The following is a 21,909-nucleotide window of genomic DNA, read 5'->3' on the forward strand; positions in this document are numbered from 1 at the left end:
AGATGTGCGTTTCTTTTCTCTGTAGAACAGGTGAGTGTGGGGCCTCTCCTGTGGTAGGTGGTGTGGGATAGGGTGGCAAGAAGGCTCTGCAGGTTGGAAAGCTCCCCTGGGCAGAGCTGAGCTTAGAAAGTTTAACTTAGGCACTCTGAGCCCTGACTCATTACCATCGGTTACTGTTTCCCCAGAGGCCCCTCTAAAGGTGACCATGAAACTGCGGGCACTGAGCGAGCTCTCAAGAGTTGCTCTTTTTCCTCTATCTTCTTCCCAGGTTGTGAACTCCAGGCTTATTGTAGGGATAGTGGGTATTGGGTAAATCTTTTTTTTTTTTTTTTGAGACAAGGTCTCACTCTGTCGCCCAGGCTGGAGTACAGGGGTACGATCTTGGCTCACTGCAGCTTTCACCTCCTGGGCTCAAGCCATCCTCCTCCCTCACCCTCCCAGGTAGTTAGGACTAAAGGCATGTGTCACCACACTTGGCTAATTTTTTATTTTTTGTAGAGGCAGGGATCTTGCTATGTTGTAGGCTGGTCTGAAACTTCTAGGCTCAAATGATCTTCCTGCCTTGGCCTCCCCAAGTGCTGGGATTACAGGTGTGAATTCTTTCTAATAAGTTAACCAGACTTCAAAATGAGGAACTAGGATTTGGCGGTCTTTGCCCTATAGTCAGAATCTGGATGAATCTTCCTAAGAGGCAGCATCCTTCTCCCTCATGGCTGAGGAATCTTGGAGGCAGCAAGAATTTAGTTTGAATTCTGCCATTTTATTTCCCCTCTAATTTGCTCAAATATAAGAAAGAACTGGCAAAACAAGCAAAGATTTTGTTTTGAAAACTAGACCCTATGTGCAAACAGCCTCAAATCAAGAGTAACCACCAGACATCTTATTTCTCAGCATGTTCGCTTTTGTTCTTTCTGCAGCCATCCTGTTTGGGTGATACGTGAATATTTTTCATTTGGAAGTAGATTCGTACTCTGTGTCATGGAACACAGACCACTTTGTACTGCCACTTTAAAACCTGTCAGATGAGACTGGGTGTGGTGGCTCATGCCTGTAATCCTAGCAGTTCAGGAGGCTGCAGTGGGTAGATCACTTGAGGTCAGGAGTTCGAGACCAGCCTGGCCACTATGGCGAAACCCTGTCTCTCCTAAAAATATACATACACAAAAAATTAGCAGAGCATAGTGGTGCACACCTGTAATCCCAGCTACTCGGGAGACGGAGGTGGGAGAATCGCTTGAACCCGGGAGGCAGAGGTTGCAGTGAGCCAAGATTGCACCCTGGCACTCCAGCCTGAGCAACAGAATGAGATTCCGCCTCAAGAAAAAAGAAAAGAAAAGAAAATGGGCTAGGGCCACACATGGTGGCTCATGCCTGTAATCCCAGCACTTTGGGTGGCCAAGGCAGGAGGATTGCCTGAGCCCAGGAGTTTGAGACCAGCCTGGCCAATATGGTGAATCCTCTTCTCTGCTGAAAATACAAAAGAAAAAAAGAAAATTAGCTGAGCATGGTGGCGTGTGCCTGTAGTCCTAGCTACTTGGGAGGCCAAGGCAGGAGAATCGTTTGAACCTGGGAGGCAGAGGTTACAGTGAGCCGAGATCGCACCACTGCCACTCCAGCCTGGCCGACGGAGTGAGACTACATCTCAAAAAAAAAAAAAAAAAGATGTCAGATGAAATCAATATGATATAGTCTGCGGTTGGCCGATTTGCTGCACCATCCTGCCTTTTTTCCATTTTATGAATACAGCATTTTATTGAAAAGATCTGCTAAAATCAGTTGTAGGATCTGATTTATGAATTGATGTTAGACCACAAGATGTCTGCTAATGTTTCTAAAACTGCATCTTGAAGCTATTTTTTTTTTTTTAAGTCTCATGAAATAAAGACCTTCATTCACTCCTTCTAGACTATGGTGTTCTCATAATAGAGAAGGTCCACCGTGTTTCTCTCTGTAGTAACACAACGAAATGAGGCTGGCAGTTCACACGCACATGACTCTGACACCCAGGGTGTGGAGGCTGCAGCCTCCTTCTTTAGGCCTTGTTCCTACAGCAGCCCAGGTTGGCCTTGGTGTCCAAAGAGTCCAGAAACCATTCTGTTGTCCCTCAAGGCAGTAGTCCAGGATAGAAAGTGGGACTAAAGGAACCAGGCTGCTGGGAAGGTGAGTTTGGGAGTGTGCTGATAGGCCCCATGCTGGGGAAGAATGGGGAGACAGCAAGGATGGCCGGGAGGTGCCGGTGCTGACTTGGTGCCCTATGCAGCAGCAGAGCCCAGCTCTGTGGCTCGGGTGTTGGTTCTGGTGGTGGAGGGAAAGGTGCCGATGTGCCTGATGCTGATCATTTCGAATAGTAATGAGCGTTGTTAGCAATGGCTCTGTAGTTCTCAGATGTATTCACCTACATGCCACGCCCCTGAGAAGCCCCAGTCAAATGGCCCTTGATGGAAGTGACCACAGAGCCCAAACATGTCATGTCTTGAAGTAGGTTGTTGCCTTGGATGTTAGAGTGTAAGAAAATGAACAAATGGTAAAATAAAACTTCCCAGCCAGGCATGGTGGCTCACGCCTGTAATCCCAGCACTTTGGGAGTCCAAGGTGGGTGGATCACCTGAGGTTGGGAGTTCGAGACCAGCCTGACCAACATGGACCAGCCTGACCCCGTCTCTACTAAAAACACAAAATTAGCCGGGCATGGTGGAGAATCGCTTGAACCCAGGAGGCGGAGGTTGCAGTGAGCCGAGATTGCGCCACTACACTCCAGTCTGGGCCACAAGAGCGAAACTCCATCTAAAATCAATCAATCAGTCAATCAATCAATCTTCCCTAAGGCTTGCCTGAATTAGGGAAAGTTTGAAGACTCACTTCACTTTCTGGTATTCAGCGTTTTAACATAAAGGCTTACAAAGTGTTGCTAGGTAGTATTGCCAGTAGAGGCCCCTGTGCTTGTTTTAATGATACAGAGTTATTCCAAACTGCAGTGAAATGCTGTGGAACCATTTTCTGCAGGCATCTCAGTAACTTTGAAAGATGGTTTTTTATGTAAGAACTTAGACTTTATTTACACTGCTAAAAACTATGACATATAGATGAGTAAAAGCAAAATATTGGGACTATTTCTAAACAGCTAAATAACAATAAATGGATTGTAAACATACATAAAATAGCCTTAATGAAGGCCACAGTAATCCATGTCTTTCTGTGTAGAGTAAGTTCATTCAAATCAACATTCCTGTCAGTATTGGAGTTCCTTCTACCGTATGCATAGCAGATGATAATTTAGGCATCGTCATCTCTTTCTTTACCTGCCTCCCCTCTTCTTCCTTACTCCCATCATCCAGTGTGTGCTGTGTCCAGGTCACTATGGTCAGCACTGAGGATACACAGGGAAATAGCACGTGATCCTGCCCTCAGAGACCCAACAGTCTAGATATTGACAGCAGAGGGAGATGGTGCAGGGGAGAAGTACGCTGAGCCGGTGAGAAGCAGGCTAGCCACTCTGCTTGGAGGAGAGAGAGCACAAGATTCACAGAGGAGGTTGGGTTTTCAAGTTTGCAGGGATGGCCCAGAAATGAAAAGCGTTGTAGGCACAGCCCATGTGATGTTTGCAGTCGTGAAGCTGTCTGGGGAGTGGCATCCGGCTTGGCATGTTTGCAGTGTACGGCATTGGAGAGGAACAGGGTGGCAGGTGGAGACTATCTCAGGAACTGTGGGAGCTCCTTACTTCGCAAAAAGAAAAGTTCTGTGTCCGAGAAGTGTATTTTGTTAGAAAGTATGTCTGTATCACAGACCACTTCTTACTGCCACTTTAAAACCTGTCAGATGAGGCGGGGCACAGTGGCTCACGCCTGTAATCCCAGCACTTGGGGAGGCTGAGGCAGGTGGATCACCTCAGGTCAGGAGTTCGAAACCACCCTGGTCAAAGTGGTGAAACCCATCTCCACTAAAAATACAAAAATTAGCCAGGCTTGATGGCATGCCACTGTAATACCAGCTACTTGGGAGGCTGAGGCAGAAAAATCACTTGAACCCAGGAGGTGGAGGTTGCAGTGAGCTGAGATCTCGACACTGCACTCTAGCCTGGGCAACAGGACAAGACTCCATCTCGAAAAGAAAAACAACAACAAAGGAAGGTATTTTCCTATATTGTGCCCAAGTCCATTTCCTTTTATCATTATTCTTCTTGAGATGGAGTCTTACCCTGTCACCCAGGCTGGAGTGCGGTGGTACAATCTCGGCTCACTGCAACCTCTGCCTCCCAAGTTCAAGTGATTCTCCTGCCTCAGCCTCCTGAGTAGCTGGGACTACAGGCGCATACGACCACGCCCAGCTAATTTTTGTATTTTTAATTGAGACGGAGTTTCGCCATGTTGACCAGGCTGGTCTCAAACTCCTGACCTCAGGTCATCTGCCCACCTCTGCTTCCCAAAGTGCTGGGATTACAGGTGGTCAGCCACTGTGCCCACCTTCTCCTTTTCTATTTTACTTTTGTGTTCAAGCCACAGGAGCCACACAGAATGAGTCGGCCTGCTCTCTGCCACGTGCCTTTGTATGTAGGTGGGGTTGTGCTTCTTCAAATCTTGCCCCAAGCTGTGTATACCTTTGTTTATCCTCCTTAATAGATGTTGGCTGGTAGTTTTTTCTTTACGTAACTCAACGGTAATTCTTGTTGGTCCTTTCAGAGTCTATAAACAATTGATTGTGATCTCCCTGATTTATCTTATAGATCTCCAAAGCAGTTGTTGCCTGCTATAGCCTCTTGTCTGTTGGCTTCCTTTCTGCCAGGTCCCTCCCTCTGTGGTTTTACAGGATTCCCAAGGGATAAGAACAATCATGGGTGTTAGACTAGACTCTCCTTTGCTTACTGACTTACATTCAGCCTTTTTTCACTACACTTCTTCCTTTGGTCATCTTAGGATTTCAGAGAAACAAAAAATAGGTCATGCTCACAAATATGCTGGGGATCCTTTTGTTTTGTTTTGTTTTTGAGACAGAGTCTCACTCTGTTGCCCAGGCTGGAGTGCAGTGGCACAATCAGGACTCACTGCAGCCTCCATCTCCCAGGCTCAGGTGATCCTTTGCTGGGGATCTTGTCAGAGAGAAGCAGTATTTTTTTTTTTTAAACCTCGCCACTGTTATCTTTTATACTTCAGAAGCAAACTAAGAAAGAAATACATGTCTGAAAAATGTTAATAAAAATGAATTAAGATGAACTAAAATAGCTCAGAAGAGTTGAGAGACGTATGTTATAGCACAGGCAATATTGTCATAAGAGTTATCTATGTAAGAATCTGCTTTTTAACAGGACTTGCAGGCAGCTCCTGTGCACCTGGGAGTTTGAAAAGCTCTGCTCTAGTGGACAGTTGATACTCCCTGAGTCACCATGAGTGACTGATCTGTTGGTAGCTCTGTTCAAGAGAAGCTAAACAAATACGGCATATCAGCCATAAGAGTCCAATGTGGAGAATCACAGTTTAATTTTGTTTGCAGCTACACACCAGGCCAAGTCATCATGTTTGACTAAACAGCAATGTTCTGATTAGGGGAGGACGTGGCTTTGTCTCCCAAACAGATGAGAGTCTTGGTGGCTTGATGACAGCATGAAGAGCTGCTCCCCTGCCCTGGAGTAGGATGGTTTCCATGACGACAGTTCTGCACACTGAGCTTCCCTCCCCCCTTTTTTTTAAGTCCCGTGTTAATCAACAATGCAGAGACTAAGAAGGGTACTTTATTTCATTTTTAAAGAATTTCACCCTATCTAAATTTTACTTTATATTATCATCATATGTGTCTCTGAGAGAAAGTCTTTGTGCCGCAAAGTGTAGTTTTGTGAGTGATGGGCCAAACATTTCTTCATGAATCTCAAACTGGCGCAGCTGAAAGATTTCAGGGTTAGCCCATACTGACCTAAGCTTGGTTTTAAGAATACAGTGCTTCTGTTTGGTGTTTGTCCTGCTGTAGATCAATAGATCTTCAAGTGGGAAACCTTTTGTTACATAGAGTCGTTGACTACCATGGTCATGTGTATAGAATGATCTTTCTCCTCGCCTAGGGAAGAAGTCTCTTCTTTTCACAGTAGATTTAAAATGCTAATATATGGTGGTGACCAGTATAAGAAGCACTTGTATGTTAAGTTCTTTTATAATGTGATGCAAAGGTTTGATTTACTTGACCTTTTGCACTCTCTATAAAGATCATCTATTACTGTGTGTTTTTTTGTTTGTTTGTTTGTTTCTTTTTGAGACAGGGTCTCGCTCTGTTGCCCAGGCTGGAGTGCAGTGGCGCAATCTCGGCTCATTGCAGCCTCTGCCTCCTGGGTTCAAGCAATTCTCCCACCTCAGCCTCCTGAGCAGCTGGAATTACAAGGGCACACCACCACGTCTGGCTAATTTTTGCATTTTTAGTAGAAACAGAGTTTCAGCATGTTGGCCAGGCTGGTCTTGAGTTCCTGACCTCAGGTGATCCACCTGCCTCAGCCTCCCAAAGTCCTGGGATTACAGGCATGAGCCAACATGCCCAGCCTGATCATCTATCACTTCTGTAGCAGATTAAAACCCACTAAATTTTCTTTTCTAAAAGTACTAATTAAAACAAAAAGCATGGTTAGTGAGAAGAGCATTAAGATCAGTAAGATCAGCCCTTAGGGAAGCGAGAGTTAGCTCCAGGGCCTTTGCTTCAAGCTCTGCGAAGACCCCAACAACTCTGTAGCAGCCCCTGTGCTGGTGCACCTAGTCCAAGCCCTTGTCCTCTCCTATCTGCATTGTCCCAGTAGCCTGGTCACTGGCCTAGCTGCCTCCTTGCCTTCTTTTCAGTTTATTCTCAACACAGCCAGATCATGTCCCTGCCCCTCTCCAGCATTCCATGGGGCAGGGTGCTGCATGCATCACCTCAGTTGAATTCCGTGGCTCTCAGAATCAAAGCCAACAGTCTTTAGTGCTGGACTATGAAACCCCTCGCTCACATCTGTGATCTCACCTCCTATTACTGTTCCCTCATATGTCCCAAGACAGGCCATGCTTCAGCCTCAGGCCCTTTGCACTTGCTGGTCCCTCTGTCTGGAACTGCCCTTCCCAAGATGTCTGCATGGTTCTCTTCTCCACATTCTTCAGATCTTTGCTCATATGGCAGTTTCTCAGGGAGACTTTCCTTGAACGCCCTATTTAAATGTTGACTTCCACCCCCTACCCCCAACACACACACATTCTCTGTCACCCTCTCTTGCTTTGCTTTTCTTCATACCATGTATTGTCATCTGATGGGTTTTATCTTTTACTTTAGTATTTATTGTCAGTCTCCTTCCAGAATGTTAACTCCTTGAAAAGGCCTTTTGTTTTGTTCACTGCCTATCCACACCACCTGGAATGAGGTGCACACTATTTGCAGTGCATGCTATTTTGAAAGGATGAATGAAATTGACCCTCTTTAACCCTATAACTAGATATGAATTTAGAGCCAAATGTATTATGAGGTTTCTTCCCACCAGTTTTGTTCTCATCCCTATCACATAAGAAGATTGAAATGTTAGAACATCGTATAAAAATTAACCACAGCTGTGAACCACTTAAAGCACTCTATGCAGTGAGTTAGGAAATGCCCATTAATTGTTGGTTTGTTAGGCAAATGGGAGAGCACCACACTCAGTGCACGCTGGGTCTCTTGTGTGCCAAGCATGCGGGGCAGGCCCTGGCGATGGGAGGGGCAGGGAGTGGGGCCTCCTCGTAGAATCTCACACTGCCTTGCTCTTGGCCCCCCTGGTTGTGGTGGCATCCCGCAGCAAACCCAGGATCTCACGCACCCTCCTCCGAGAGCCACTGCTTTGGTCTGTGTGTGTATGTGTATCCACTCGCCAGGGTTGTTTCACCAAGGACTTCCTTTGGCTGAAATTTGTTTTCCTTTTTGTTTATAGTGTTTCTTAGTAACCCACTGCTGTGAGTCCTCTCTGCTGGGTTGCTACCCAAATGTGTCTTGAACTTTGTGCTATTTCTTTTTTAAGATCTGAAGATTCATTTTGGCCGTGGAAGTGTAGGACACAAAAATTTACAGAAGTGAATGTAGACAATGTCCATCTAATTACTGGTGACCCAGTGGTGGGGGCGCCCAATGTGGGGGATGGAGCCTCTTCAGCAGAGCCCCGTGTCCCTGTTTTTGGAATCAATTTGGCAATAGATTCTGAAAGCCCGAAGCCACCATTCATTCAAGAACCTATCTGTTGAGTAGTCACTGCCAGGGAACACACTAATAAAATGAGCTCAGTGTCCGCCCTCATGGAGCTTCTTATAGTCTGGTGAGAGAGAGGGATCTAAATTAAATAAATGCGTAATGCATAGTTACGTGTAGTTACAAACTGTTCAAGTGCTCTGGTGGAGAAGGTCAAGGTGTCCTGGGAGCTTAGCATAGGGGAATTTGGCCTAGTCGTGGGATCATGTTACTGGAGTGAGAACGCACAGGTTCCTGGGTAGGCATGTATGTCGGGGGAGGGAGGGCAGAATGTGTGCATTAATTTTCAAGGAGAGAAAACAAGGTGTGCAAAATCTCTGAGGTGTTGAGGGATCTCGTTTATTCATAGGAGTGAAAGGAGACCAGCGTGGCTGAAGTGAGAGGATGACAAGGGAGGGTGGTGCATGGAGGGGGCAGGGCTGCAGCAGGGCCAAGAGTCATCCCCTGTGTTTATCATAGACCAATGCAGAGCACTAAAGCGAGGATTTAGGTGGGGCTCAGCCACGATCTGTTTTCTATTTTAAAAGGTTTCTTTTGTGCCAGGCATGGTGGCTCATACCTATAGCCCAGCATCTCGGGAAGCTGAGACAGGAGGGTCACTTGAAGCCGGGAGTTCCAGGCTAGCCTGGGCAACATAGCAAGACCTTGTCTCTACAAAAAATAAAAAATGAGTGGGCATGGTAGTGCACACTTGTATATTATCTCAGCAACTTGGGAGGCTGAGGTGGGAGGATCGCTTGAGCCCTCGAGTTTGAGGCTACAGTGAGCTATGATTGTAGTACTGTACTCCAGCCTGACTGACAGTGAGACCCTATCTCCAAAACAAACAAAGGGTTTACTCTGGACACGTGCATAGTGAATTGGAAGGGAGGAAGTGTGGAAGCTGGGAAGACAGCAAGAAGTGTTTTGTGTTTGTCCAGGAGAAAGAACAGTGGCAGCTTGGACTAGGATGGTGGTGGTGGAGAAGGTAGGATAATGCTTGGCTAGAGATTGTTTTGGAGGCCGTTGGCATCTAGGTGGTGACTGCTTTGATATGCTCACTGAGCAATCTGCCATTAATTTGCCCTAATCTTTGCCTGCCTGTGAGGTGCCTATGCCTAGGTTTACTGGCTTCCAAACTGGATGGAGCAAGTATCCAGGATATCTGACAATTGCATTTTTCCTTATAAGTGAATACTTCACCATTTTGACTTTATCAGTCTCTTAAGAGCTTTGTTAGCATGAATCAGTATTGATCAACGTGATCGTCTCTGGTACCTTAGAGAGAGAGACTTTTGGAGCCAGAGATTTCAGGGACAGAACCTAGACATTCGTGAGTTCCCAAGGGTAAATGTCACCTGCCAGAGATTATGAACAATTACCTTTTCTGGGGAATAACCTCTCTTTTTGACAAATGCTTTCCATTATTTTTTTAAAATTTTAAGTAAATCTTTAAAACCAAATCCACCAATTGTTTCTATCTTTAGAACAGCAATTATTTCACGTAGTGAGGAAACGTAGTGCCCACCTGAAAAAGAACTTGAAGGAATGTGGTTTGAAAAGGCATATCAAATGTAGAAGGATTCAGAGTCCAGGAGAGTCTTACTCTAAGTTTTTCCCTGTGCATCTAACTTTTTATTGTGTTACCTTAATTTCTTTTGAAGCCACAAGTTACTTGTTTTTCAAATCTCTTATTATCTGTGTATGTAGTAATTATGTTTTCTTAAGATTCTATTTAGGAACTCAGTAAAATTAGGCAGCTGAAATAATTGGCTAAAGTTCAATGAAGTCTTTTTGGCACTCTGAGTCTGGAAAATAGCAAATAATAATGTAAAACATTTTGTGTGCATTTGTACCTATTCTCTAACGATATTCTCCTCCTATTTTGCAGGAGGAAAATGGAAGAAGCAGAGATACTTTTAGTGAAACAGAATAAACCACTGAACAGGTAACTGAGATTAGTAGTTGTATATACATTTATTAAATAAGTTAATATTTGTAAATGCCTAGAATAGTACATGGTACATAGTAAACAGTATGTAGGTGTTTGCTGTTACTAAGTTCTTTTAAATGTACATAAGCCCCAAATAAACCAGTTATATAAACCAAAAATACCCAACAAAAGCAGACTCTTCTCCTAAAGCAAGTGTGAACATCATTGGTAAGTTCTGACATGGCCTCTGTAAAGCCTGTTGTCGTGGCTCTGAGAAATGTACCTTAAAACCAACCTCTTTGAAACGTCTTAATCTTTGAGCACCCTGTGTCCTTGAGCACCCATTCATTTTTGTCTTTGACCTTCCAAGTGTCAGACTGGTTTCCAGTTGAAACCGAACAAACTTCTTTAAAATTCTTGAAGACGTAGTTCCCAGGGAGCATAGCGTAGCTTCCAGGTGGCTATGAAATGGCTGACAGTTACTAAAGATGGTGAGGATGGAGTTAAAAGCAGCAGCACTCCCATTTTCTGATGATGGCCAGTGATATCCTTAGAATAAGAAGCTCCAAACGATCATGCCTGCTTAGGCACTAACTTCCTGTAATTGTACTCAAACTGTTGGCATTGCGGAGACCTACTGACACCTTCAGCAAATGTTAATAAGGGGCATATTATGTGTCCAGTTCCTCTACTTAGTGATGGGATTTGACGTTCAATGGATTATCTTTCTGCTCACTCCACTCCCATCTCTCTGGATCTTCACCAGTTCCTGGCTAGATAGATGCTGTAGGTACTGCCATCTGCCTCGTCCCCAGCCTTGCTGTCTCTCCTGCCAGCTCCCCTTCAGCCCCTTTATTCAGGGTGTCATACCTTTATTCAGGGTGGGAAAAGATGCCAGAGATGGGACTGAGAGTCGCATCTGGTAGTTAGACTTTTCTCTCATGGCATTCATATTGCATCTTCCTCAGCCCTGACTTCTGCTTCATAATTTACATAATTAATTTTAAATATGATGTATGTTTTACCATGTCTCCCTTCGGGGATTTGGGGATATTACCTTTGACAGTTATGTTTCTGTTTTGGAGGTCTTGCAGCTGGCATTATTAGCATGAGGGAGAGGTGGGGCACTGGGGGTGCACTGAATATCTCCATGGCTTTCAGACCTTTTTAATTGAACCCCCAGGAGGAAATACCTGTTACCTTAGGGCCCAGCACACATATTTGTACATGTGGGTATGTGGTTTCCTTTACTATGTGCAAGCTGGGATAGAATTTTTTATATTCTATCACTTTTCTTTTTCCTTTTTCTCTCTTTTTAGTGTTCATCATAATCAGCAAAGTGGATTTCTTAACCTGCTAGTCGGTTGTCCTTTGACAAACTTGCAGTATTTCAGCGCTATGGTAGGGATGCATGGTTTCTTGCCCTTCTCCCGATATTCTTCTCTAACTTGTCCAGCCTTTTTTTACCCCTAAAAATGCCTCGAACCTGCTTTAACTTTATTCTTTATGTGCCAGGCTCTCTCCTTCCTTTTGTAATAAGCTTCTGTTTCTATTTTCTCACCTACTGTTCCCTCAACTTTCTGTCTGAACTTGAACATTCTTCTCCTGATCAAAACCTAAGAATCCTTTTGTTTACCATTTTGAATAAGATCAGTCCTGTGCTGTTAGATACCTGGTTATCTCTTGGTTGGTGCTGTGGGTTGTAGAGAGACATCTGCTGGCCTAAGTGTAGTATTGCATTGTTTTTCTATGCTGAAGTTCATCACCTTGTCATTTTTTAGTACCTTAAACTTTCATAGTGTGCAGGTGAGCTTGTGTACTGGAATGTGTTGAAGTCATCTACCTAATCTCTTCAAACATTTTCAGTGTTTAGCTCAACATCTGATTAACTGAAATGTAGTCACACATTATAACCCAGTTTAAGGAGCTGCAATCTAGTAGGAGAAAAGGATTTCATGGTAAAACCTGAGTCCTCACCTTCGTGTATTTTTTAATGAGACTGCAAAATGACAGTTAAGTAGAGGTTTGGATCCATTTAAAACTTTTGGAAATAATTCACTCTTCCAAGATAAATGAGAACCGATTTTTTGTATTTGTATAAATTTAAAAGGTACAAGTGCAGTTTTGTTACATGGATATACTGTGTAGTAGTGAAGCCTGAGCTTTTAATGTAACCATCACCTGAATAGTGTACATTGTACCCATTAAGTAATTTCTCATGCCTTACCCTCCTCCCACTCTCTCACCCTTCCAAGTCTCCAGTGACTGTTATTCCACACTCTATGTCCACGTGCACATATATTTAGCTCCACTTATCATTGAGAACATGTAGTATTTGACTTCTCACTTCTGAATTTTTTTTTTTTTTTTTTTTTTGCTTAAAATAATGACCTCTGGTTCCATCCATCTTGCTGTAGAAGACATTAGTTTCATTTTTTTATGGCTGGGTAGTATTCCATTGTATATATGACCACATTTTTTTCATTTAGTCATCAGTTGATGGACACTTACGTTGATTCCATAACTTTGCTATAGTGAATAGTGCTGTGATAAACATGACTACAGGTATCTTTTTATATAATGATTTAATTTTGGGGTGGTGTATACCCAGTAGTGGGATGGCTGTATCAAATGGTAGAAGAACTTAATTTTTAACTGGTATAGGTTTGCAGCTTGGTTTCTTCTGTGGAAGGTATGATTGGTGCTAGCTATAAAAGCTAGTGCTGGAAAAATACAAAATTTAAAATCTATTGCTTCTTTACCTTGAAACTCTAGTTAGATTATCACAGTGATTCTGTACTATCCTTGTCTTAGCAAACTTCTCACTGATTTCAGATGCAAGTTTATAAAGGAATTGCAATTATGTACATACACCTAAGATTTCTCCATAAATATGACACATTTTACAAATTATAATGTGCAAAAATGTTCTTTTAAACAAAACTGAACCAATATTCACCTATCTTTGAGGGCTATTTCTAAAGCTAATATGCAGTACACAAGATACTGTATCCCAGTTTCCTGCTTTGAAACGATCTCACTGGAGTAGTTGGTAGTTGTAGACGTTTCTAAATGTTTTGTTATTGAAGCCAAGCTGAAGCTGCTCGTTTGATTCTTTGACTATGTCCTGATTTCAGTTATGATTAATGAAGCCTTTCTATATCCTTGAAAATAGCAGATTCACCAAAAATTTAGCCAAATATTAGTATTATAGATTAACATATTCCTTTATTTTACAATTATTTTTAATTATTTACAATTTTATTTTATTTTATTTTATTTTATTTTATTTTATTTTGAGATGGAGTCTCGCTCTGTCACCCAGGCTGGAGTGCAGTGGTGTGATCTCGGCTCACTGCAAGCTCCGCCTCCCAGGTTCACGCCATTCTCCTGCCTCAGCCTCCTGAGTAGCTGGGACTACAGGTGCCCACCACCACGTCCGGCTAATTTTTTTTGTATTTTTGGTACAGATGGGGTTTCACCATGTTAGCCAGGATGGTCTCGATCTCCTGACCTCGTGATCCACCCGCCTTGGCCTCCCAAAGTGCTGGGATTACAGGCATGAGCCATTTACAATTATTTTTAAAGCACATAGCACAATTTGGATTGCTTATGTTTTGTAGTATCTAGAGTTTGAAAGGATTGTGAGGAGATAATAAAGCAGACTTGAAGGCTGGTGGATGCCGCAGTGGATCTGTCAAAATTATTTCAAAAAGTCAGTCTCTAGGATTTCATTTTGATTTCTCTTTTTTAATTTTCTAAGATTATTTTTAATGATTCATAATGTGTTTTTTTCATTAAATAGAACCCACACAATAATAAAAATTTTCTGATGTTTTATTCTTAGCCTTACATTAGAGGACACGAATCCTGCTTTGGACATCTGTTCCTCAAATACGTTCATTCTTCTTTGACTTACCATTTACCTTGAAGAATAGTTAAACCAGTCCAGTATTCTTTTTTTTTTTTTTGAGACGGAGTCTTGCGTTGTCGCCTGGGCTGGAGTACAATGGTGCAATCTTGGCTCACTGCAAGCTTCACTTCCCGGGTTCAAGCAATTCTCCTGCCTCAGCCTCCCGAGTAGCTGGCATTACAGGCGCCCGCCACCACGCCCGGCTAATTTTTTGTATTTTTAGTAGAGACAGGGTTTCACCATCTTGGCCAGGCTGGTCTCGAACTCCTGACCTTGTGATCCGCCCACCTCAGCTTCCAAAGTGCTGGGATTACATGCGTGAGCCACCGCACCTGGCCAACCAGTCCAGTATTCTACAGTCTTGTGCATTTATAGCATTTGGGTTAGGAAACAATTGGTGCATCATCTCTTCCTAGAAAAGGGTCTAGAAAGGCCCGAGGTGATGCAGTAGTACTTTCCTGGCAGTCACATCATTTAGAAGCAGCTGAAAGCCAATCCTAGGAAAATGCCTGAGGGGTTAGACGAGTAGGTCATCTAGAGCCCTCTATAAATTGAGGAAAAACAAAGAAGAGAATAATCATAGAGAGCTAATGAAAAATCCTGTCTTGGAAAAACTAAATAAGCAGCTCCTGTATAAGGGCCACAAAGACATACTCTTTCTGCCTTTCCCAAGGTAGCAACGTGCTATAGCCCGACATCACCAGTGTCCTGAAACTGCTCCAACGTTGATCTCGCATTTGCTATTGAACTGAATTCTTTTCATTCTCTTTTCCTTTTGCCTTTTGAAACACCCTACTACTTGTTCTCATGCCTCTCTGATTATTTCTTCCACGTAATTTTATGAGCTACACTAAAACTTGGGTTAGCAATGGGTATTTTTTTCCCCCATTGCATTCTTGGTTGATGAGCTCAAAGTATTATCTCAGCAGAGGCAGAGTCAGGTGCTTGGAAAGTGGTATTAAAGAGATTTCAATTAAATACTTCAAAACCACTTCATTGGAATCCCCAATTTTTAAAAAAGTTAACACATCATAAAATGAGTCTTTAACTAGATTTTGGTGGTTGTCATTTGGAAGAAATTCTAAGAGTGAATTCCAGCCTGTTTCCTGATTTACTGTTTTCCTTATTTACTCCTAGTACATGGTACATGACTGGAATCCAGTAGAAAAGCCCCAGAATGTGTATTTTAGTCCCTGTAGCCAATCACTTTGAGAATGTACAGAAAAGGAGGCTAAATTCTTGCCTCTGCTGTGGCTTCGGTTCATAAGCTTTTGTCTCTTGTCTACTCCATTTCAAAAGCTAAAGCTAAGTGTCATAGGACAAGATTGTAGTGGCTTCAGAGAATGGTAGGCTTGAGAAAAAGACTATTGATGATCCACGGGGATAAATTATGATAGAAATTTAAACAGTATTTGTGGACATAAAATACTGTTTTTGAGTTTAATAACCCCAAACAAGAAGAAAAACATGTATTTTAAAAAATGTTTTATATTTTTCCCGTGTTTTTGGGAAGTGCAAATAGAAACTATTATTTCTTTTTTCAAGACACCCAGGTTGATCATGAAAAGTGTAAGAGGTCACCATCAGGTAGCTAAGCACTTCTTTTAAATGTGTGAATAAAGGAAAAAACACAAGATATTGAACAGTGAGTGTGTTGTGGGTTGCTAGTTTTGAACTTCAGTGCTTCACAATGCCAAAGTCAAAGTGTTCTTGTGTTGCTATGAAATAATGTACCAATACATACAGAGTAGCTACTATTGTTGCCACATGCAAAGAAAAGACAGCACACTCAGTAAATTCTTTTAGTTGTGTTTCTTATAGTTAAGGAATGTTGATCTATTTTATGTTTTTCTGGTGTAACTTACACAGCAAAGAAAACAATCATGTTAGTAACATTTTGCGAGTATTTCCCATATGCCAAGCACTGGCTGAAAAACATAAGGGTAAGTACTACAGGTACTGTCATTCCAGTTTTATAGAATGTGCATGCTATAAGAAAGACAGAGTTAGATTAGTGTATGAATGAGCACCATTACCTACCCCTGTTGGGAATCGATGATGATAATCTCATTAGAATATTGTGCTAATTGGCTGAAAATAATATGTCAGCAATATTTACAGCTTTAAAAAGCTTTTGGTTTTACGTGGTTGATTCGCAGTGATGGCATTACAACAAAAATACAACTAGGTTATAATAGTATTAAAAATAACTCAGGTTTTTCTAAGTTTGAAACAATATTTTTGATGTTAAAAATTTTTAAGAAAACACTTGCAATTTACAGTGCGTTGTTTAGTCCTCAGAGACAGAATAGTGTAATTAAAAAAAATCAAAGTAGAGCCAGGTGTGGTGGCTCAAACCTGTAATCCCACCACTTTGGGAGGCTGAGGCAGGTGGATCACCTGAGGTCAGGAGTTCAAGACCAGTCTGGCCAACATGGTGAAACCCTGTCTCTACTAAAAATACAAAAATTAGCCGGGCGTAATGGCCCGTGGTAATCCCAGCTTAGGAGGCTGAGGCAGGAGAATCGCATGAACCTGGGAGGCAGAGGTTGCAGTGAGCTGAGACCACGCCACTACATTCCAGCTGGGGCGGCAGAGTGTCTCAAAACATAAAATAATAAAATAAAATATAGCATTCCCACTTGAAATATGTATAATCAACATTATACACCCACATTAGTATTTCAGTTATGCCTACACCAATGACTGGGAAAAAATATATACAGAAATGGAATTGCTGGATCATATGATAGCAGTTTTTTATTTCTGGAAGAACCTCCATGCTGTTTTCCGTAACAACTGCATTTTACATTCTTACCAATAATGTAAAAGGGTTCCAGTTTCTCCATATCTCACCACTATTTATCTTTTGTTTTTGTTTTTCTAATAGGCATCCTAAAAGGTGTGAGGTGATATGTTAAGATTTTGATTTGCATTTCTCTTAAGATTAGTGATGTTGAGCACCTTTTCATATATCCGAAGGCCATTTGTATGCTTTTTAAAAAATGTCCATTCTGCTGGGCGCAGTGGCTGACGCCTGTAATCCCAGCACTTTGGGAGGCCAAGGCGGGTGGATCACTTGAGGTCAGGAATTCAAGACCAGCCTGGCCAACGTGGTGAAACAAGGTCTCTACTAAAAATACAAAAATCAGCCAGGTGTGGTGGGTCATGCTTGTAATCCCAGCTACTTGGGAGACTGAGGCAGGAGAATCACTTGAACTTGGGAGGCGGAGGCTGCAGTGAGCAGAGGTCATACCATTGCACTCCTACCTGGGTGACAAGAATGAAACTTCATCTCAAAAGCAACAACAACAAAAGTCTATTCAAGGCCGGGTGCGGTGGCTCATGCCTGTAATCCCAACACTTTGGGAGGCCGAGGTGGGTATATCACTTGAGGCCAGGAGTTCAAGACCAGCCTGGGCAACATAGCAAAACCCCATCTCTACCAAAAATACAAAAATTAGCTGGGCGTGGAGGTGCATGCCTGTAATCCCAGCTACTCGGGAGGCTGAGGCATGAGAATCGGTTGAACCTGGGAGGCGGAGGTTGCAGTGAGCCGAGATTGTACCACTATACTCCAGCCTGGGTCACGGAGTGAGATCTTGTCTCAAAAAAAAAAAAAAATATGTCTATTCATTTTAAAATGTCTTTGCCCATTTTTAAATCAAGTTATTTTGCTGTTGTTGTTTGGCTTGTTTGCTGTTGAGTTGTAGGAGTTCATTATATATTTTAGATATTAACTCTTTACCAGATATGTGGTTTGCTAATATTTTCTCCCATTCCATAGGTTCCCTTTCACTTGGTTGATTTTTTTTTCCTTTGCTGTACAGAGTTTTTCAGCTTGATGTCATCCCACCTGTGTATTTTTGTGTATTTTTGCTTTCATTGCCTGTGCTTCGGTGTCATATTCATGAAATCATTGCCTAGACCAGTGTCATGAAGCTTTCCCCTGTGTTTTCTCTTAGGAGTTTTATAGATTCAGGTCTTACATTTAAATCATTAAACCAGCCAGGTGCGGTGGCTCATGCCTGTAATCCCAGCACTTTGGCAGGCCAAGGTGGGTGGATCACTTGAGTTTAGGAGTTTGAGACCAGCCTGGCCAACATGGTGAAACCCTGTCTCTACTAAAAATACAAAAAAAAAATAAATAAAAAAAATAAAAAATTAGCCAGACACAGTGGTGGCCACCTGTGATCCTAGCTACTCAGGTGGCTGAAGCATGAGAATTGCTTGAACCCAGGAGATGGAGGTTGCAGTGAGCCGAGATCACGCCACTGTGCTCTAGACTGGGTGACAGACTATGTCTCAAAAAAAAAAAAATCATTAATCCATTTTGAGTTGGTTTTCTGTATGGTGTAAGATAAGGTCTATATTTGTCTGTTCTTGTATAGCTTTAAAGAAATATCTGAGATGGGGTAATTTATAAATAAGAAACTTGTTATAAATTACCCCATCTCAGGTATTTCTTTACAGCAATGCAAGAACAGACTAATACAGACTTCATCTAATGTAGTTGTGGCTTATGGTTCTGGAGGCTGTACAGGAAACATAGTGGCTTCTGCTTCTGGGGAGGCCTCAGGAAACTTACAATTGTGGCAGAAGTCAAAGGGAAAGCAGGCATGTCTTGCATGGTTGGAGCAGAAGAAAGAGCAGTGGGGACAGAGGAGTGCCACAGGCTGTTAAATGACCAGACCTCACGAGAACTCAGTTACTATTATGAGAACAGCACCAAGGGGGAAATCCACCCCCATGATCCAGTCACCTCCCACCAGATTCTACCTCCAACACTGTGGATTATATTTCAACAGGAGATTTGGGGTGGGGACACAGATCCAAACCATATGATTCCATCCCTGGCCCCTCCCAAATCTCATGTCCTTCTCACTTTGCAAAACCCAATCATGCCTTCCCAACAGTTCCTCAAAGTCTTGACTTTTTTCCAGCATGACCTCAAAAATCCAAAGTCTCATCTGAGACAAGCCAAGTCTCTTCTGATCATGAGCCTGGAAAATAAAAAAACAAGTTAGTTATTTTCAAGATACAATGGAGATACAGGCATTGAGGAAATACTTCCATTCCAAAAGGGAGAAATTGGCCCAAAGAAAGGGGCTACAGGCCCCATGCAAGTCTGAAACCCAGCAGGGCAGTCATTAAATCTTAAAGCTCCAGAATAATCTCCTTTGACTCTTAAGTCCCACATTCAGGACACAGTGATGCAAGGGGTGGCTCACAAGGCCTTGGGCAGCAATGCCCCTGTGGCTTTGCAGGATTCAGCCCCAGTGGCTGCTCTCAAGGGCTGGTATTGAATGTGTATGGCTTTTCCAGGTACGGGGTGCAAGCTGCCAGTGGATCTACCATTCTGGGGTCTGGAGGACAGTGGCCTTCTTCTCACAGCTCCACCAAGCAGTGCCCCTTTGGGGACACTGTGTAGGGGCTCCAGTCTTACATTTCCCCTCCACACTGCCCTAATGGAGGCTCTCCATAACGGCTGTATCCCTGCAGCAGACTTCTGCCTGGACATCCAGGCTTTTCTATATATCCTCTGTAATCTAGGCAGAGGCTCCTGAGCCTTATTTACTTTTGCACTCTGTGCACCCACAGGCTTAACACCACACGGAAGCTGCCAAAGCTTGTGGCTTACATCCTCTGGAGCAGTGGCCTGAGCTATACCTGGACCCCTTTGAGCCATGGGTGGAGCTGGAGCTGCTGGGATGCAGGGCGCAGTTCTCATGGCTTTGCAGGGCAGCTGGGACCTAGGCCTGATCCACGAAACCTTTCAGTTTTCCTAGGCCTCTGGGCCTGTGCTGAGAGGGGCTGCCATGAAGTTCTCTGAAATACTGTCGAGGCCTTTTCCCCATTGTCTTGGCTGTCAGCACTTGTCTTTCTTTTAGCTTGAATTGCTCTCCTGAAAATGGGCTTTTCTTTTCTGCCACGTGGCCAGGATGCAAATTTTCCAAACTTTGGAAACTCTGCTTTTCTTTTATAAAAGTTCAAATTACAGGTCATTTCTTTGCTTAACACGTGAGTAGCCAGGCCATGTCTTGAATACTCTGCTTTTTAGAAATTTCTTCCATCAGATACCCTAAATCATCACTTTCAAGTTCAAAGTTCCTCAGATCCATAGAACAAAAGGGCACATTGCAGCCAGACTGTTTGCTAAAGCATAGCTTTACTCCAGTTCTCAGTAAGTTTTCCATTTTCACTTGAGACCTCTTCAGCCTGGACTTCATTGTCCATATCACTATCAGCATTTTGGTCACAACAATTCAGCAAGTCTCTAGGAAGTTCCAAACTTTTCCCTCATCTTCCTGTTTTCTTCTGAGCCCTCTAAACTGTTCCAACCTCTGCCTGTTACTCAGTTTCAAAGCTGCTTCCACATTTTCAGATATCATTATAGCAATGTCCCTTTTCTTGGTACTAATTTTCTGTATTAGTTCATTCTTGAAGTGCTATAAAGAAATACCTGAGACTGGGAAATTTATAAAGAAAGGAGGTTTAATTGGCTCACAGTTCTACAGGCTGTACAGGAAGCATAGCAGCTTCTGCTTCTGGGAAGGCCTTAGGAAACTTACCATCATGGCAGAAGTCAGAATGAAAACAGGCACATCTCACATGGCCAAGATACAGAGCGAGAGTTGGGGAGGGAGGTCCCACACACTTCTAAATAAGCAGATCTCACCAGAACTCACTCACTCACTATCATGAGAACAGCACCAAGAGGGAAATCTGCCCCCATGATTCAATCGCCTCCCACCAGGCCCCACCTCTAACATTTAAGATTACAGTTCGACATGAGATTTGGGTGGGGATACAGATCCAAACCATAACAAGAGCCAATTTGATTATGTTGCATGTGGATATTCAGTTTTCTGAGCACCATTTGTGGAAGAGATTATCCTTCCCTGATGTGTATTCTTGGTACCCTTGCCAAAGATCGGTTGACTGTGTATGTGTATGGGTCTATTTCTGGGCTCTATGTTCTGTTCCATTGGTCTATAAATCTGTTTTAATGCCATTTCTGTACTGTTAAAATTACTGTAAATTTGTAATACATTTAGAAATCAGGAAGTATGATGCCTCCAAATTTGTTCTTCTTTCTCAAGTTTGTTTTTGACTATTTGGAGTCCTTTGTTGTTCCATATGAATTTTAGGCTTTTTAAAAATTTTTGTGGAAAATACCATTAGGATTTTAGTAGGGATTGCATTGTCTGCAGATTGCTTTGGATAATATGGATATTTTACCAGTAGTAGCTCTTTCAATCCATGAACATGGGCTTTCTTCCCCTTTATTTGTGTTTTCTTCAGTTTCTTTTATTAATTTTATGTAGTTCTCAGTGTAGAAATATTTTATCTCTTTGGTTAAGTTTATTCCTAAGCATTTTATTCTTTTTGATACTATTGCACATGGGACCCAGCAATCTCACTCTCGAGTATATATCCAAAATAATTGAAATCAGGATCTTGAAGAGATACTAGCATTCTCCCATTCATGGAGCATTATTCACAATAACCAAGATATGGAAACAACTTAAATATTCATTGATGGATGAATGGATAAAGAAAATGTGGTATATACATACAATGGAGTACTATTCAGCATTAAAAAAAGGACATCCGCCACATGTGACAACATGAATGAGCCTGGAGGCTTTCTGCTAAGTGAAATAAACCAGTCTCAGAAGGACAAATACTGCATGATTCCACTTCTGTGAGGCATCGAAAATAATCAAACTCATAGAAACAGAATAGAATGATGGTTGCCATGGGCTTGGAAGAGAGGGAAATGAGGAGTTGCTGTTCAATGAGTGTACAAGTTCAGTTATACAAGATGAATAAGTTCTAGAAGTTCACTATACAGCACTGTCCCTGTAGT

At 42.6% G+C, this 21,909-nt stretch overlaps 1 long non-coding RNA gene across 3 annotated transcripts in view; it reads left to right on the top strand.

The window, feature by feature from the left end:
* LOC104674469 overlaps window positions 1-21,909 on the top strand; it is a 162,523-nt gene that overhangs the window by 111,375 nt on the left and 29,239 nt on the right. For all 3 annotated transcript variants that reach the window (XR_004057978.1, XR_004057979.1, XR_004057977.1), the window contains exon 3: window positions 10,082-10,138. This is a non-coding gene — a long non-coding RNA (uncharacterized LOC104674469). The remainder of the gene's footprint in view (window positions 1-10,081; window positions 10,139-21,909) is intronic.

The sequence above is a fragment of the Rhinopithecus roxellana genome, chromosome 6 (genome assembly GCF_007565055.1).
Source record: "Rhinopithecus roxellana isolate Shanxi Qingling chromosome 6, ASM756505v1, whole genome shotgun sequence".
NCBI classification, from domain to species: Eukaryota; Metazoa; Chordata; class Mammalia; order Primates; family Cercopithecidae; genus Rhinopithecus; species Rhinopithecus roxellana.